Here is a 16,980-nt window from a genome sequence, read left to right as displayed (position 1 = left end):
ATAGTAGCCCAGCTGCGAAGCAAGCTGCACCGCCTGTGTATCTAATAAGAATTTTTAAATGCATCTAGCCTAGGCAGACTGTGGGGACCCCCAACCAAACCCAGACGCTCAGCCCCCCTACCGCCCCCCTTTCCTTGACAATACAATAATGTAACTCTTACAACTGGATGGGTGAGGATCGGTCACAGCTTTATTAACTCTTTATACTCATTCCATTAGAAAGACATTTTATTTCTAAAATAATTCAGCTTGTTGCAGCATGCCCTGGGTCTCCACTCCGGCAACTTGGCCAACAAGTGTAACTCTCCAACATATCATTTCTATTTCCAGGCCACGGAGGATCCTGCGTACTCGTATGCAGGACTCTGACCCCCACCCATCACTCTTAACGCTTGTTCCACTCCATCCTGGAGTCCTGACAGGAATATGTCCAGTCCAATATCCATTAAGTGAACACCGTCGGGCTGTATGAGGCCTGCTTTATCTCCTTCCAGTTGTCGGTGTCGTACCACTACACCGCCTGTGTCTCTTCTAAATTTTGCCATCCGAATATTTATTACCTGCCTTGTCTGTTCGATGGCCGTGATGTCTCGCGCACCTTGCCATACCGCTATTGGCACAATCTCTGACCATACTATAGCTAGTTTTGTGAAAAATTCTCTGAAGCGCTCAGTGTCTAGTTTCATTATTGCCATTAGTTATGCGCTCTTGTGATGACCTAGGTTGTTTCCCCCGGCCTGTATAACTAAGATGACCAGACATCTTGCCTCTCTCCCTACCTTGATTACCTCCATTAGTACCTGTGGCCATAGCAGGCCTCTAATACCTCTCCAGTTGAAATATGTGTTATGAAACTCTAATTTCCTCCCGCCTGGGCGGACTTTCGCCCTTTAATCTGCCCAATATATATACGAGTGGCCTATCACCCACACTGTTGGCTTAGCGTCACCTGTAAAAGAAACAAACCACGTTAGGATAACAAGTCCAGTCTTATGTATCTTGCCAAACACGTGGATCACCATCTCTCTATCCTCTGAACTTCCGTTTCTGACAGTCCTGCTCTTGCTGCTTCTGTGGCCGCGCCTATGCGGAATGAGTGTGTCCCGTAATCTTTGGGGTGGTTCCCTGCCGATGTTATGCATTTATTAAATATAGCTTGGAACTGGTATCTTGATAATGGCGTCCCATCAATGTGTGATAGGAACAAATTACTTTGTGATCTGATGGTTAGATATGGTTTTACTATTGTTACCCGACTCAGTGTACCGTTTGTGGGTTGTAGAAGTACCCAAGTGCCCCTGCCCGCTGGAACCATTTTCGATTTGTGTATGCGTAGACGTATTGCATTATTGCCTATGACTACGTCCTGGTGTAATAAGCCTCCACTGGTGGTAATTTTGGATTGAGGGACTAATTCGCTTATGCATAGCGCCCCGAAGAAGGCGATCACAAATGCAGTAGACAGTAGTGTTGCTTCAAATTGTGAGTGTCATGTTAATGGTGTTAGGGATATGATGTGAGAAATCAGTTTTAGTGACACGGGACGGGACGTCTACACTCCTGACTTGGCTGACCCCTTTTCCACCCTTTTATGGATTGTCTGATGATGAATCTTTGTCACATCTCCCCAATTCAGTAGTTGGAAGTGAAATGCTACTCCGGTCAGACACCGCTGCGCTGACGCCCCTGATATGCCCCTCATCATTAGCTGGTGGAGAAATTCTATGGTGACTTGTGATCTGGCTTGTTCACATTGGTCAACCCGTCTGCCTGCTACTAGTCGTGTCCACTCTTCCCATGCCTTACCGTATGCTTGCCACGTCGACGGGGCAACTGACGCTCTGATTAATGGCATCAACTATTCGCCACTAGATCCCATAGGGAAGGTGGGCAACTGTTGTCCCGATGGGTGGGCATTGTGGAAGAGCTCTGTGAAAATCTGCCAATTGAATTGTTATAAAGCGTTAGCAGCAGCTTTAGACCCCTCAGCATGGTGGCTAGCGTGGACCCATACATTGTGTTTTAGGCACAGGAATGCTAGCCTGGGTAGTAGGCCTAGCACTGGGAGAGACGATGATGCCATCTTATTAATGCAGTGCGCTAAGCTGGTGTTTTTTGTTATGAAGCGTATATTTTTGTAAGCCAGGAGCGCGCCCCATATTTCTATTGCTACCACTATTGGGAAGAAAAATTATTTTCAGGGCTAGATGCAGCGAAAAATTATTATTAATTGAAAAGCTGGTGGAGCTTGGTATAGATGGCCTAATACAATGAGACCCACACACTGCTAGAAGGCCAAATATTTTTTCAGAGTTAGATGCAGAAAAAAATTATATTCAGTTTGCAACCTGATGGAGGTCAGCATAGATGGACTAATAGAACAAGTCCCACACACTGCTAGAAGGCCAAATATTTTTTCAGAGGTAGATGCAGAAAAAAATTATATTCAGTTTGCAGACCTGCCACCTCTTTACCCGCAACAGCCAGTGTGATTGGCAGGTCATCATTTTCTTTGGAGGTGGTAACACCAGCTGGTGTTCAGCGCTGTCCGACATCGATAGCACCACCTTTGGATCAAGGCAACCTAACATGGCTGCCTGCATCTTCCTCACAGACCGGCAGTTTGCCGGGGACACCCTTATCAACCCCGTCTAAGCACAATAGCCAGCCCTCGGTCCCTCAGATGTGGACAAGTAAAAGACCATTTCCTCCTAGCCATGAGAAAGCTAAGAGGTTGAATTTCACCATCTGCAAGCTCTTGGCTACAGAAATGCTGCCTTTCCGCCTGGTGGACACAGAGGATTTTCGAGACCTTATGTCCGTCGCAGTGCCCCAGTACCAGATGCCCAGTCGGCACTACTTCTCAAAGAAAGGTGTGCCTGCGCTCCACCAGCATGTCGTACACAACATCACCGCTTCTTTGAGAAACTCTGTGTGTGACAGGGTGCATTTCACCACAGACACTTGGACGAGTAGGCATGGACAGGGGCGTTACATGTCGCTGACAGGGCACTGGGTAACTATGGTGACAGCAGGACAAGGGGCTGCTGTCCAAGTCTTGCCGTCCCCACGAGTTTTGCGTCAATCCTCTTTATCTCAAAGTTACTCCACTGCTTCTGCCTCCTCAACCTCCTCTCAGTCCTCCACCTGCACCCAAAGCCTGTCTGGTCATGCCACAAGCTTTCTAACTGCGCAGAAGGGATCCTGCACACCTCCTTACTATGCTGGCAGTAGGGCTTGAATTTGCAACCTGATGGAGGTCAGTATAGATGACTAATAGAACAAGTCCCACACACTGCTAGAAGGCCAAATATTTTTTCAGTGCTAGATGCAGAAAAAAATTATATTCAGTTTGCAGACCTGCCACCTCTTTACCCGCAACAGCCAGCGTGATTGGCAGGTCATCATTTTCTTTGGAGGTGGTAAAACCAGCTGGTGTTCAGCGCTGTCCGACATCCATAGCACCACCTTTGGATCAAGGCAACCTAACATGGCTGCCTGCATCTTCCTCACAGACCGGCAGTTTGCCGGGGACACCCTTATCAACCCCGTCTAAGCACAACAGCCAGCCCTCGGTCCCTCAGATGTGGACAAGTAAAAGACCATTTCCTCCTAGCCATGAGAAAGCTAAGAGGTTGAATTTCACCATCTGCAAGCTCTTGGCTACAGAAATGCTGCCTTTCCGCCTGGTGGACACAGAGGATTTTCGAGACCTTATGTCTGTCGCAGTGCCCCAGTACCAGATGCCCAGTCGGCACTACTTCTCAAAGAAAGGTGTGCCTGCGCTCCACCAGCATGTCGTACACAACATCACCGCTTCTTTGAGAAACTCTGTGTGTGACAGGGTGCATTTCACCACAGACACTTGGACGAGTAGGCATGGACAGGGGCGTTACATGTCGCTGACAGGGCACTGGGTAACTATGGTGACAGCAGGACAAGGGGCTGCTGTCCAAGTCTTGCCGTCCCCACGAGTTTTGCGTCAATCCTCTTTATCTCAAAGTTACTCCACTGCTTCTGCCTCCTCAACCTCCTCTCAGTCCTCCACCTGCACCCAAAGCCTGTCTGGTCATGCCACAAGCTTTCTAACTGCGCAGAAGGGATCCTGCACACCTCCTTACTATGCTGGCAGTAGGGCTCAACATCATCAGGCGGTTTTTACTTTGAAATGTCTGGGAAATGTGAGTCACACAGCAGAGGAGTTGTGGTCAGCTGTGGAGAACCAATTTCATGAATGGTTGTCTCCACTGGACCTGAAACCAGGGAAGGCCGTGTGCGACAATGCTGCAAACCTGGGTGCGGCCCTTCGCCGGGGCAATGTCACACACGTGCCTTGTATGGCTCACGTGTTGAACCTGGTTGTCCAGCAATTTTTAGCCCACTATCCCGGACTAGATGGCCTTCTGCAGAGGGCACGGTCGCTGTGTGCTCACTTCTGCCGTTCGCATCCCGCAGCTCAGCGACTTACATCTCTACAGAAGTCGCTGGGCCTGCCACTTCACAGGCTAAAATGCTATGTGCCTACCTGGTGGAATTCAACTCTGCACATGTTGCAGCGACTGTGGCAGCACCGACAAGCCCTGGTGCAAAACGTTCTGATGTATAGCCTGGGCCAACGAGATCCAGAGGTGGGGCAAATCACGCTGGAGGAGTGGTCTCAGATCAGGGACCTATGCACCCTTCTGCACAGTTTTGAAATGGCGACGAAGATGTTTAGTGCTGACGATGCCATTATCAGCATGACTATTCCGGTGATTTACATGCTGGAGCACATGTTAAACAGAATTCGGAGTCAGGTGGTGGCACAAGAGGAGGTGGAGGAAGTAGAGGAGGAGGAGTTGTATGCGGAAGGGCTAACATCTGCAAGGTCCAGACGGTCGGCAGCACCAAGGCGGCAGGCATGTGAGGGTGGGGGAGATGGTTTTACCAGGGCGCATGGTAGCAGCCAAACTAGTGAGGAAGGTGCAGGAGCCCAGAAAGAGGTGGAGGACGAACTGATGGAAGACTCATCAGATGAGGGAGACCTTGATCACATTTCTGTTGTGCGAGGTTGGGGGGAGAGGACAGAGGAAGGAAGCATGATTGTTACCTCGCCACCAACACAACAGGGACTTGGTGCTCCTGGATGCGCAAGACACATGAGTGCCTTCTTGCTGCACTACCTGCAACATGACCCTCGAATTGGGAGAATTAGAAATAATCCTGACTACTGGGTTGCCACACTGTTAGATCCCCGGTACAAAAGTAAATTTGCAGAAATTATTCCTGCCATAGAAAGGGATGCACGCATGCAGGAGTATCAGCAGAGACTGTTGCAGAATCTTACATGTGCTTTTCCACAAAACACCAGTGGTGCACGTAGTGAATCTCACAGTTCCAACTTGCCAACCGTGGAACCGTCGAGTGTTCAGCGCTCAAACCGTAACAGAACCATAGTATCTGCTGGTAACATCAATTTTGCGCAATCATTTCACCACTTTTTTAGCCCATCCTTTGCAAGGCCACAGGAGACAAGAAGTCTGACACATAGTCAACGCCTAGAGACGATGGTACAGGAGTATCTCCAATTAAACATTGAAGCCATGACTGTGTCACTGGACCCTTGCTCTTTTTGGGCTTCCAATCTGGATAAATGGCCGGAGCTAGCCACTTACGCCTTGGAGATCTTGTCATGCCCCGCAGCCAGCGTTCTGTCTGAACGTGTGTTCAGCGCTGCTGGTGGTGTGCTGACAGATAAGCGCACGCGGCTCTCCACTGATAATGTAGACAGACTCACGTTCATAAAGATGAACAAATCATGGATCCGAAACGACTTTTCTACCCCTGTGTCATCCTGGGGAGAGTAAAAGCTTGATGATTGGTTAAAATCACCCTACCAACCGTTTTAAGCTTTCAAATTACTAATCATGTTTATCTGTATCTTGGCTGGAAAATAATTCGGGCTTTGTAGCAGTGTGCAGCACTGATCCTATTAGGCCATCTATACTAAGCTCCACCAGATTTAAAATTAATAATAATTTTTAGCTGCATCTAGTCCGGAAAATAATTTTGGGGCTCCGAGATGCGCAAGACACATAAGTGCCTTCTTGCTGCACTGCCTGCAACATGACCCTCAGATTGTCAGAATTCGAAGTAATCCTGACTACTGGGTTGCCACACTCTTAGATCCCCCACACTCTTCGATCAACCTTTTCATTTTAATAAAGAGCAAAAAGATGGTCATTTTTGAAATTATAAGCATTAGCAGGTTATTAGAAACTGAAATCAAACAGTTTTCAACTCAAAACTTTATTCTAGGTGATGCTACATTTGCACATAGGACCCCTTGTTCGAAAGGAGCTTCTGAACTCTCTCGTCCATTGAATTTGTCAGGTTTTGGATGGTTTCTGCTTCAATTGTTTTGCATGAGGACAGAATACCCTCCCAGAGCTGTGGCTTAGATGTGAACTGCCTCCCGCCATCATAGACACTCCTTTTGATGATGCTCCAGAGGTTCTAAATGGGGTAGAGGTCAGGGGAGCATGGGGGTCACACCATAAGTTTGTCCCCATTTATGCCCATATCAGCCAGAGATGCAGATGTGTTATGTGCAGCATGAGACGGTGCATTATCATGCATGAAAATGATCTTGCTGTGGAATACACGGTTCTTCTTCTTGAACCATGGCAGGAAGTGCTGCTTGAGAAACTCCACATACATTATGGAGTTCATCTTTACCCCTTCAGGGATCCTAAAGGGGCCGACAATCTCTCTCCCCATGATTCCAGCCCAAAACATTACTCCACCTCCTCCTTGTTGGCGCTGTAGCCGTGTTTGTGTGGGGTGTCCATCAACCAGCCATCCTCCACTCCATCCATCTGGACCATTGAGCGTTGCACGGCACTCATCCGCGAACAAAACAGTTTTGAAATCAGTCTTCATGTAATGTTTGGCCCACTGGAGCCGTTTCTGCTTGTGTGCAGTGGATAGAGGAGGTCGACAGGATGGCGTACGCACAGCTGCAAACCTCTGAAGGACCCTGCATCTTGTTGTTCGGGGGACGTTGGAGGCACCAGCAGCTTCAAAAACTTGTCTGCTGCTATGACAAGGCTTTTTTGCCGCTGCTCTTTTAACCTGACGTAATTGCCTGTAGGAAAGAGTCCTCAATTTGCCCTTATCAGCACGCACACGTGTGTACTGTGAATCAGCTACATACTTCTTGATTGCCAAGACACTTCATCCTGATCATCGCACAATGTTGATTGTAGTCATGCCTTGACCTAAACACTCCACAATTTGTTGCTTCTCAGCAGCCGACACATCCTTTTTCTTTCCCATTTTGGCAGAAAATGTAGGCTGCTTAATAATGTGGGACAGCCTTCTTAAGTAGTCTTGCCTTTCATTGGACACACCTGCCAAACTAATTAGCACAGGTGTCTGCAATTGCTTACAGTGATATAAAGAGCTCTGACACACATCACCATCAATGAGTTTAACTCACAAACAAACAAATTCTTCCCTTATCACTCCTAAACACTTTTTGCATAATAATTTGGAACACAGTGTACATGTGCTTTTCCACAAAACACCAGTGGTTCACGTAGTGAATCTTACAGTTCTAACTTGCCAACCGTGGTCTGTATGGAGTTGCTCAATAAAGGGCCCAAAATTAAGATAACATAGACGGGAGAGGTCTCTATGAATAGGAATTCCTAAGTATTTGATACCCTGTGAGGGCCAGGCAAAGGGAAAGTTGGACTGGATGGAATCTTGTATGGATTTGGGGAGGGAGACATCGAGGGCCTCAGACTTCGCTGCATTGATTTTAAAATTTGACCATGTAACAAAGTGATCTATTTCAGCCATAACAGCATGGATGGATATATGTGATTGAGTGATATATACTAGGACATCATCAGCAAATAGAGAGCACTTGTACTCGGTGCCTCCCACCTCAATCCACCTAATATTGGGGTTATGGCGAATTGATGAGAGCAGGTGCTCCGTCACTAGGATGTATAAGAGAGGGGACAGAGGACATCCCTGCCTTGTCCCATTGGTGATTGTGAAAGGTGATGAAAATGTTCTGATGCACCCCCTGGGCCTTGGGACACCCGGAGCCGGACCCTTTTTGGTGGATGCTGGTGGTTGTAGTCTTCGTGGCGGCGACCCGGTTCCGTGGCTCAGGGCGGTCAAACCAGTGGCGGAACTATTTATGTGGTTTTGATGTTTAAATGTCCGACTACGCCACCCGTGGATTGCGGTCAGAGTGAACCGCCGCTGCAGGGCAGACCGCTGAGGCTGGTGTTGTGGGTGCAGCAGAGCGTAGCATAACTCCCCACGGGAGGAGTATAGCCTCAGGGCAGTGTATGCGGAGGATGGGGGTGATGGTGCAGGGCAGCAGCAGTAACGACACGGAGTCAGTGATGCAGTTCAGGGCCTTTACTCACAGTTCTTATTATCCAGACCACTTCTGCAGGTAATGGCTGCCCACGTCGTACTGTGCTCACCAGGTGAGGGGCTCAGACGACTCCCAGATAACTTTGGAGCGCTTCACAGGACCCCCTTTGTGTGTCCTTTGTCTGGCCTTTCTTACCAACCCTTCTGTCCGGCTGCCTCGGGCCTCCTCTTGGTAAACTTGGCGCCAGTTTCCCTGACCCTATGTGGTGCCTTCCTAGCGGGTGTAGCGAGGGGCTGCGCCACATAAAATGTCACAGCCTCCGGTTTCTAGCTGAGGGTCGTTTCCCGCCTCCACTAGTTTCGGGGACCGGTCTCCCCCTTTGGCCTGACCCCTCCACGCAGGTGGATTCGGGCGTGCGGTGGCGACTCGCCCGTCCGCACCCCTGGGATCCATTCGTTCCTCTTCCTGGAGCCTTCTACGCTCCTCTTCCTTCCTTCTCCCTCTTCCAGGCCTGGGCCTCTGTTACTAGGCCCGCCTCCGGAGCAGAGCTCATGCAGAGCCCCTGCTCCCTGTCCATTCTGCTCAGACTTCTCTGCACTGAACTAAGATGGTGCCCACCTTTTATACTCCCTTCTCAATGCACCCAGGAACTGCTTCCTCCCTGCTCCTGCACTACAGGGTTCCCCTTCCTCAGTGTTCCCTCCCCCCACTCCAGCCAGGGACAGGGACTGTCGTGCCCATCTCAGGGGCATATTGGTCGCCCTGCCCCACGGCAATGTGTTGTAATGAATGCAGGTGTCGGGTCCTGATCCACACTCCATCCTTACCTGAGAGTGAGATATCACACCTCTGGGTGAGGTGCAATACCTCTGTAGCAGCCGAGCCCTCAGGGTGCTACAGTTCCATTCATCTTCAGCCTAGGTGACGTATTGCAATACAAGGCCGTGATTTTGGCTATAAAAGGGTCCCCTGGACCCCTACCCCAAGCTTTTAAGAGAATCATATATGGCGTGCCAGGAGACTCTATGGAATTCTTTCTCAGCATCCAACGAGAGTATTTAATTACAAATTTTTAACTGCATTTAGCCCAGGAAATACTTTGTGCCTAGTAGCAGTGTCTGCTAGTCAGCGGATTATCCCGGCTGTTAAGCAAGCTACACCACCTGTAGTTTGGACACTTAATTTTTTCAAAGGAAATGCTTCGGGACCACGGGATACTCAGTGAAGAGCATCAGGAGGCACCCCAAGGCATAAGGGCTGGGACTGTCGGTAGGATGCCTTGCGGTGGACAGCCGAGCTCGATCCTTATAAAAGCTTTTTAACTGCAGCAGCTTTAGTGGACGCTACTGGAGCTGGAACTCTTTTTTTTATTTTATATAAAAGTACAAAAACACAAAAACAAAACACAAATATAAACCACAAATACAAACATTATACAAGAAAAACAAAAAACCCCAGCAAGACATAGCCCAAATCCAAAAATTATATAGAGTCCAACAAACTAACACATGACACTTGACACGAAACACAAGACACAAAACGTCTTCGTTCTTTCCAAAAGACCCCCCAGCAAGGGAAGACCTTCCGTACCTACCAGCCAGGCCACGCCCTAAAGCGCACAAGACCCCTAACATCCGCAACATTCATACCTGCACATTCACACCTAACCCCAAAAAGGAAAACTAAATAACCGGCCCACCGCAAAAAATAAGAGATGGGCCACCTGGCAAAAACTAACACTCTACACACAAATTTTTTTTTTTTTTTTTTCCCCACCACCATTTTTAAACACCCAAGGTCCTACGAAAGTCTGTGGCCTCTTAACACCAACAAGGTCCCACGAAAGTTTGTGGCCATTTACGCGCAAAAAGGGTCCCTTTCCCGCATCCCGCAGGATGTCCATTTTTCTTTTTTTTTTTCTTTTTTTTTTTTATAAAAACACCCCTTCCCCCTCCCCCCCGAAACCCCCCACCCAACCTAAAACTACATCCCCCCACGCGCAATAAACATATATATACATATAATACACATATACATACAATACACAACATAAAAAGTCTGTTTTAACACTTAGCAGTAACATGATAATTTCAAACCACAAAGAACCAACCATAAATCAAAAATCAGACCCAAGTTCAGTGCTTGCAAGCCCTATATTCCGATTCCAATACCGCAAAACAAAAAACTACAATGTGAGGGGAGCAGCCCACCACCAGGAAACTGGAGACTACAGAGGCTCTCACCCTAATTTAACACACAACACCCTGTCCCTCCCTATTAAAGAAAAGAAAAAACCTGTCCCTAGCACCCTACCAATCTTTCCCTACCTGTCCCTACCTGTCCCTCACTGACCCTCACTACTAACCTAATACTAAACTACCTATCCCTGATGACTGTCCCTGTCTGTCCCTCCCTGACCCTACACAACGACCTGACCCTACAAAAAAAAAAATATAAAGTATAGAAGGAGATTAACTCACCCTATCACAGACACGCATAACCTAACTCTCCCTAGGGCACATTGAATGAGAACCCCCTCCATAGAAGGGAAGCCCTCCCTGCACCCAGCCTCTCATACTCCAGCGAGCGCACTTTTGCCAGGTCACCCAGGATGTTCCTAATCACCTTTTCCCGGGGGAGGGCTTTCTGCTGGGTGGACACTAAGCACCGTGCGTTCCACGTGTAAAACCTAGTCACTAAGCTAACTAAGAAAACAGTGCCCCGATCTCGGCCACCCAGGGACCTGAATGCCCCATAGGCCCACTCCGCATAGGAAAGGCCTGCCAGCCTGGGCCAGCCAATGGAAGCACCCACCCTACTGTAGACCTCTGTATTAAAGGGACACCGAAGCAGGAAGTGCTCCATGCTCTCAAGCATGCCGCCACACTCCTCGCGGGGACAATCCTGGTCATCAGAGTTCCTGTACTTCAGGTTGTCCCTCACATACAGTCTCCCATGGAAGCAGCGCCAAGCCAAGTCCCAAAACTTCAAGGGGATCCGTTTAGAGTTCAATAACCCAAGCCCTACCTCCAGATCCCGGCTTGGGCAATCCTTGAGCGCCAGGGGCTTCTGAAAGTGGGTCAACAGGACCCTATTGTCAAGTAACCTCCTTGACAAGGTCCTGATCTCCCACACTCCCAGACCCCACCGACGGATCACCTTCAGAACCGGGGTAGCATAAGCCGGAAGATGCCCATGAGGCGTTCGAAGGTCCTTCACCTGCCCTCCTGTCTCCTATTCCTGGAAGAAAGGCCGAAACCACCCCCTACAGGAGAATACCCACGGAGGAGCCCTCTCTAACCAGAGGTTGGCGATGTTTGCCTTAATAAAGGTGTTTACTAGGAACACCACTGGGTTGACCATACCCAACCCTCCCAGTCTCCTCGTGCGGTACGTGACCTCCCTCCTGATTAGGTTCAGCCTATTCCCCCATAATAGTTGAAAGAACAGGCTGTAGACCCGTGTCCAAAGAGGCTCTGGCAAGATGCAGACACTGCCCAGGTATATTAGTAAAGGAAGCAAATACCCTTTGGCCATGCTAACCCTTTCCCTCAGGGTCAGGGACCAGCCCTTCCACTGATCCACCTTCTGGGCGGCAATCTTAAGTCTGCCCTCCCAGTTTTGCTGGGGGTAGTCCCCCGGGCCGAAACTGATGCCTAGTATTTTTGCTGTGGCCTGAGGCCCTGGAAGAGTGTCCGGGAGATCAAAACTAGGATCTCCCCTTCCCAGCCAGAGACTTTCACACTTATCCCAGTTGATCATGGACCCGGATGCCACCGAGTAGCGCTCAACCTCAGACATGACCCAATCTGCCTCCCCTCTCGAGGTTACAAAAAGGGAAACGTCATCGGCGTACGCCACTACCCTCAAGGTGGCATCTGGCTCCACCTGGTCCATCCCGACTCCCACCAACGGTCCACGCTCCACCCTCCTTAGAAGGGGGTCAATCGCAAATACGTATAACAGTGGGCTCAGTGGACAGCCCTGGCGGACACCAGACTTCACCTCAAAAGGGGGTCCGACCCAACCGTTCACAAGTGGAAAAGTCTCTGCCCCATTGTATAAAACTCTCAACCAATCAACAAACCTCCCGGGCAGACCGTACCTCAGAAGGACGGACCAGAGGTACTCGTGGTTAACCCGGTCAAAGGCTTTCGCCTGGTCTAAGGACAGCAAGTACCCCTTCCAGTGACCTGACCTGCTCTGCTCCACTGCCTCTCGGACACCGAGCACAGCACTAAATGTGCTGCGGCCTGGAACAGAGCAGTGCTGGGCCCCCGAAAGGAGCCGGGGTGCAAATTTCACCAACCGATTAAAAAGCACCTTTGCCAGAACCTTTCGGTCCGTATTGAGAAGCGCTATGGGACGCCAATTCTCAATACGTGACGAGTCTTTACCCTTTGACAGAATAATCAGGGCTGACTTCCTCATTGAACTGGGCAGAGCGTCCGAGGAGAGACACTCATTAAACACCTCAGTCAAGAGGGGGACCAAGGAGTCCCTAAAAGTCTTGTAAAACTCGGATGTTAAGCCATCCGGACCAGGCGACTTTTTGGGCCGGAGCCCATCAACCGCCCGTCTCACTTCCTCTTCCCTGATTGCTTCCACCAAAACATGAAGAGAGGGGTCATCCCCTGGCTCAGGGATGGTTTCAGCCAGGAAAGCCGACATCTCATCCCGATCAGGTTCCCTCCCCCCCAAGAGGTGCGAGTAGAAGGATCTGACCACCTCCAGGATCCCTGATTTGGATCTGTTCAGGGACCCCGTACTGTCGATCAGTCCTGTTACCACCTTACAACTCACTGACATCCTGCAGTTCCTGTAAGGGTCGGGCGAGCGGTACCTCCCGAAATCCCTCTCAAAAACCAAGGATGTGTGCCTATCATACTGGCACCCCTTGAGCAAGGCCTTCACCCTAGAGACTTCCTCACGGTCCCCTCCAGTCGAGAAAAGCTGCTCGAGTTTCCTCCCCAGATCCCGATACAGGCGGTGCCTGTTCAGGCACCTGAGGCTCGAGAGCTGACGGAAGAACCTTGCAACCCTTCTTTTGAAGATCTCCCACCACTCAGACTTAGTACTACAGAGACCCAAGAGAGGTACCTGGCTCTGAAGAAATTCCTCAAAGGATTGTCTTACATCAGCTTCTTCCAACAGGGACGAATTCAGCTTCCACAGGCCTCTCCCCATCCGGGGGGTCTCTGTAACATTCAAGGAAAAGAAAATGAAACAGTGATCGGAGAATTCCACCTCCACAGCGGACACTGCAGAAGAGACGGCCTCCTCCTTTAAATAAAACCTATCTATCCTAGACCTACTGCTACCCCTATGAAAGGTGAAACCCCCGTGACCTGGGGTGTGCCGGATGTGGACATCCACCAGGCGAGCTTCACTTGCTATGCTATTCAGGGCTATGCTATCATAAGCCAGCCGGTCTCCGGGGCCTCCCCTATCATGGGATCTAGTTACAGTGTTAAAATCCCCACCGAAGACCACCTGCCGGCTTGTAAAAAGATAGGGCTTGACCTTCAGGAAGAGACATTTACGGTCCCACTTAGATTGCGGGCCGTAGATATTAATGAGCCGGAGCTCCTGTCCCCTCATGAAGACGTCAAGAACCAAGCACCTCCCCATTTCTACCTCAATCACCCGTCTGCATTCCACCGAAGCGGCCTTAAAAAGGACCGCTACCCCGCTATACGGCTCGGCCGCAAGAGACCAGTATGAGGGCCCACACCTCCACTCCCTCTTTGCTTTATAAATGGCCCCCATGTCCGTTAGTCTGGTCTCCTGCAAAAATAAAATGTCAGCCTCAACTCGGGTGAAAAAAATCAAAGGCCGTAAATCTGGCCGCATCTGACTTTATACTGGCGACATTAATCGACGCCAGAGTCAACGGGGTAGGTTCCGCCATCATGGGTGATTGAGTTAGATGGCCTTCTTTTTCCCCGTACCCCCCTTTTTCCTCTCGCCTTCTGAGGAGGAGCCCGAGTCACCCCTCCTCTTTAGGGATACCGAGGTGTCCATGCCCGCCCCTCCAGCATCGGAGACTTCCTTCCTAGCACAGGTTTCCTCGCCTCCAGACCCCGGGGCAGTCCCCCCCCCAGGGGCAGCCGAGTCCCCCGGGGGACAGACCCCGCCGCCCCCTGAAGGCACCCCAGATGTTGTCTCCGGCTCCTTACCCCCAACCTCCGACACAGCAGAGTCATCGAGGGCTTGGAACCGATTGGAGAGGGGGATCAAAGGGGAGCCGGTGAGCCCTTCTGTAGGCACCGTAGTGGTCAAGGGGGGGGGGCTTTAGTTTTTTTTACCCTTTTCCTGTTCTTTTTCCTCCGACTACTGGTACTTTTGTCACCTGATTTTTTTGGCTGCTCCACCACCTCCTCATCCAGACTTTCATACTGGGAGGAGTTATCGGAAGCAGCCGCCTCCTCCCTCTCCATCCTCCTGATCTCCTCGCTCACCGCCTTTTCCCCCAGGGCCTCAGAGGCTCCGGCTGCAACCTCCGGGGAGGGGACAGTCATCACCCCAGTCGCCTGGGGCTTATCCTGCCCCCTGTCCCTTCGGCGCCTCACCTGTTGCCACTGGTGGGCAGGTGTATTTGCCTCGCCTTTCCTCCCTGACCCCTCAACTCCCCTCCCGCCCCCACCTCCAGTTCCAGCAGAAGATGAACCACTGGGGACCCCCCCGCGGCCCTCCTCCGCCTGACCAGAGATGGTGTTGGAAAAGGAATGTGGGCAGCGGCTTTACGGGTGACCTAGATCACCACACAGGTGACATCTAATGTCACCACAGGTCGCGGCCAGATGACCTACCCCGCCACACAAGGCACATTTCTGCACCTTGCAGCCCGTGCTGAAGTGGCGGGGGTCACCGCACCTGTGGCAGACCTTCGGCTGCCCCTGGTAGAAGATCAGGATCCTGTCCCTCCCCAGGAATGCCGAGGAGGGGATGTGAGTGACAGTACCACCTGAAACCTTCAATTTCATCATGAAGGTCCAGCCCCCTGACCAAATGCCGAACTCGTCCCTGTTCTTCTTTGGGACCTCTGTGACTTCCCCATAACGAGAAAGCCACGTCATAATATCGATCCCTGAGAGTGACTCGTTATTTGTTAGAACGGTCACCCTCTTTACGCCATTTTGGCGAGACACCGCCTGTACGGCAAAGTCTCGCCAGCCGGGCTCCCCCTTCACCAGTTCAAAATTCGACCAGAAAAGCTCTAAGCCCTCCGGCCGAACAAAACTGATGTCAAAGATGGAGGTACCAAAAGGATGGATCAGGGAAAGATGTCAATTGCCCTGAAGTCCATCTTCAGGAGGAGCTCCACGACCCTCGCTCTAGGCGGGCACGCTTCACTACCCTTCCACCGAAGACGGACTACATTCCTCCTGGCCACCCCCTGCCCGGCTGTCGGGAGGGACCACACTGTTTCCCCCTCCCTTTTATCTTGGAAGGCAGCCTGGCCATGCCTGTCCAGCCAAAAGGCCAGATCCACCTCTCTTCCCTCTACTGTGATCGTCCGTTCTCCCTTCTTGAGGGCCTCCAGAAAACGGCGTCGCAAGTCACCGTCCCTGAGGTCCAGAGGCGAGGAAACCCCCCGAGAGGACCCCGAGGCCCCAGCCACTACCCCCGCAAAACTCCGGGGGCTCGCAGCCGGGGGAGCAGATGGACCAGCCCCCCCCCGTGCTCCCCGCTACCAACAGACACTCCATTTACGCACCCTACCGCAGACACCCCACCATTTGCATCCCCAGCCACAGACACATTCGTACCCACACCATCCCCATTTGTGTCTACAATCACCCCACTCGCCCCGCTCCCACTCCCATGTGCACCGGGGTCAATGCTTTTCTTTTTTTGTGTACACTTTCTGGGCATAGTTTCACTACCACCGTCCATATTACTTGTGTTGCCAGTACTGCCGCCTGCTGGTGGCATCTTCCCTGCCAGGGGGTTCACTTTTAATGCTGCTGGCCTATCAAGCACCACACTGCAGGACTTAAGCAGTGCAGCACCACTGCTCCCAGCATACCTGGAGCTTCCTGATTTACTGGCAGGAAGAGAGCCAGGTGTAGCTTCTCCCACTGCACCATCCAGCCCTGCTGCAGCTTTCCTGGATACCCGCAGTGCCGGATCCCCTGCCCCAGGTAAGCCCCCAGACACAGCCGACCCCGGCACACAGGCACCCGCATCAGCTACAGCGGCAGCCCCCACACTGGCACTGGCCGCAGCTGTGGTGTCTGTTGCTCCAGGAGCAGCCACCGGCGCCGGCGCCAAGCCCCGCCCCCTGGGCGTGGCCACACCCACATGGGCAGACCCGGCTTGGGAAGCCACGCCCCCAGCACCCGACAGCACAGTACTGCTCACTGTGGCCACTCCTACATGGGCGGCCCCCACCTGTGAAGCCACACCCCCTGCACCCGGCAGCAGAGTGCGGCCCTCCGTGGCCACTCCCACATGGGTGGGGGACGCCAGGGAGGCCACGCCCCCCCAAAATGGCCGCGACGGGACCCCCAAAACCGGCCCGGAGCCGGGTCTACTCTCGGGGGTCCCTGATCCAGCGGCACCAATTCCCGGAGGCACAGCTCCCCCCACCGTCA

Source organism: Phyllobates terribilis, unplaced genomic scaffold (genome assembly GCF_046119375.1).
Source record: "Phyllobates terribilis strain yellow unplaced genomic scaffold, ASM4611937v1 Scaffold_1__5_contigs__length_1240528914, whole genome shotgun sequence".
NCBI classification, from domain to species: Eukaryota; Metazoa; Chordata; class Amphibia; order Anura; family Dendrobatidae; genus Phyllobates; species Phyllobates terribilis.
Note: the sequence above shows the minus strand (reverse complement) of the source record.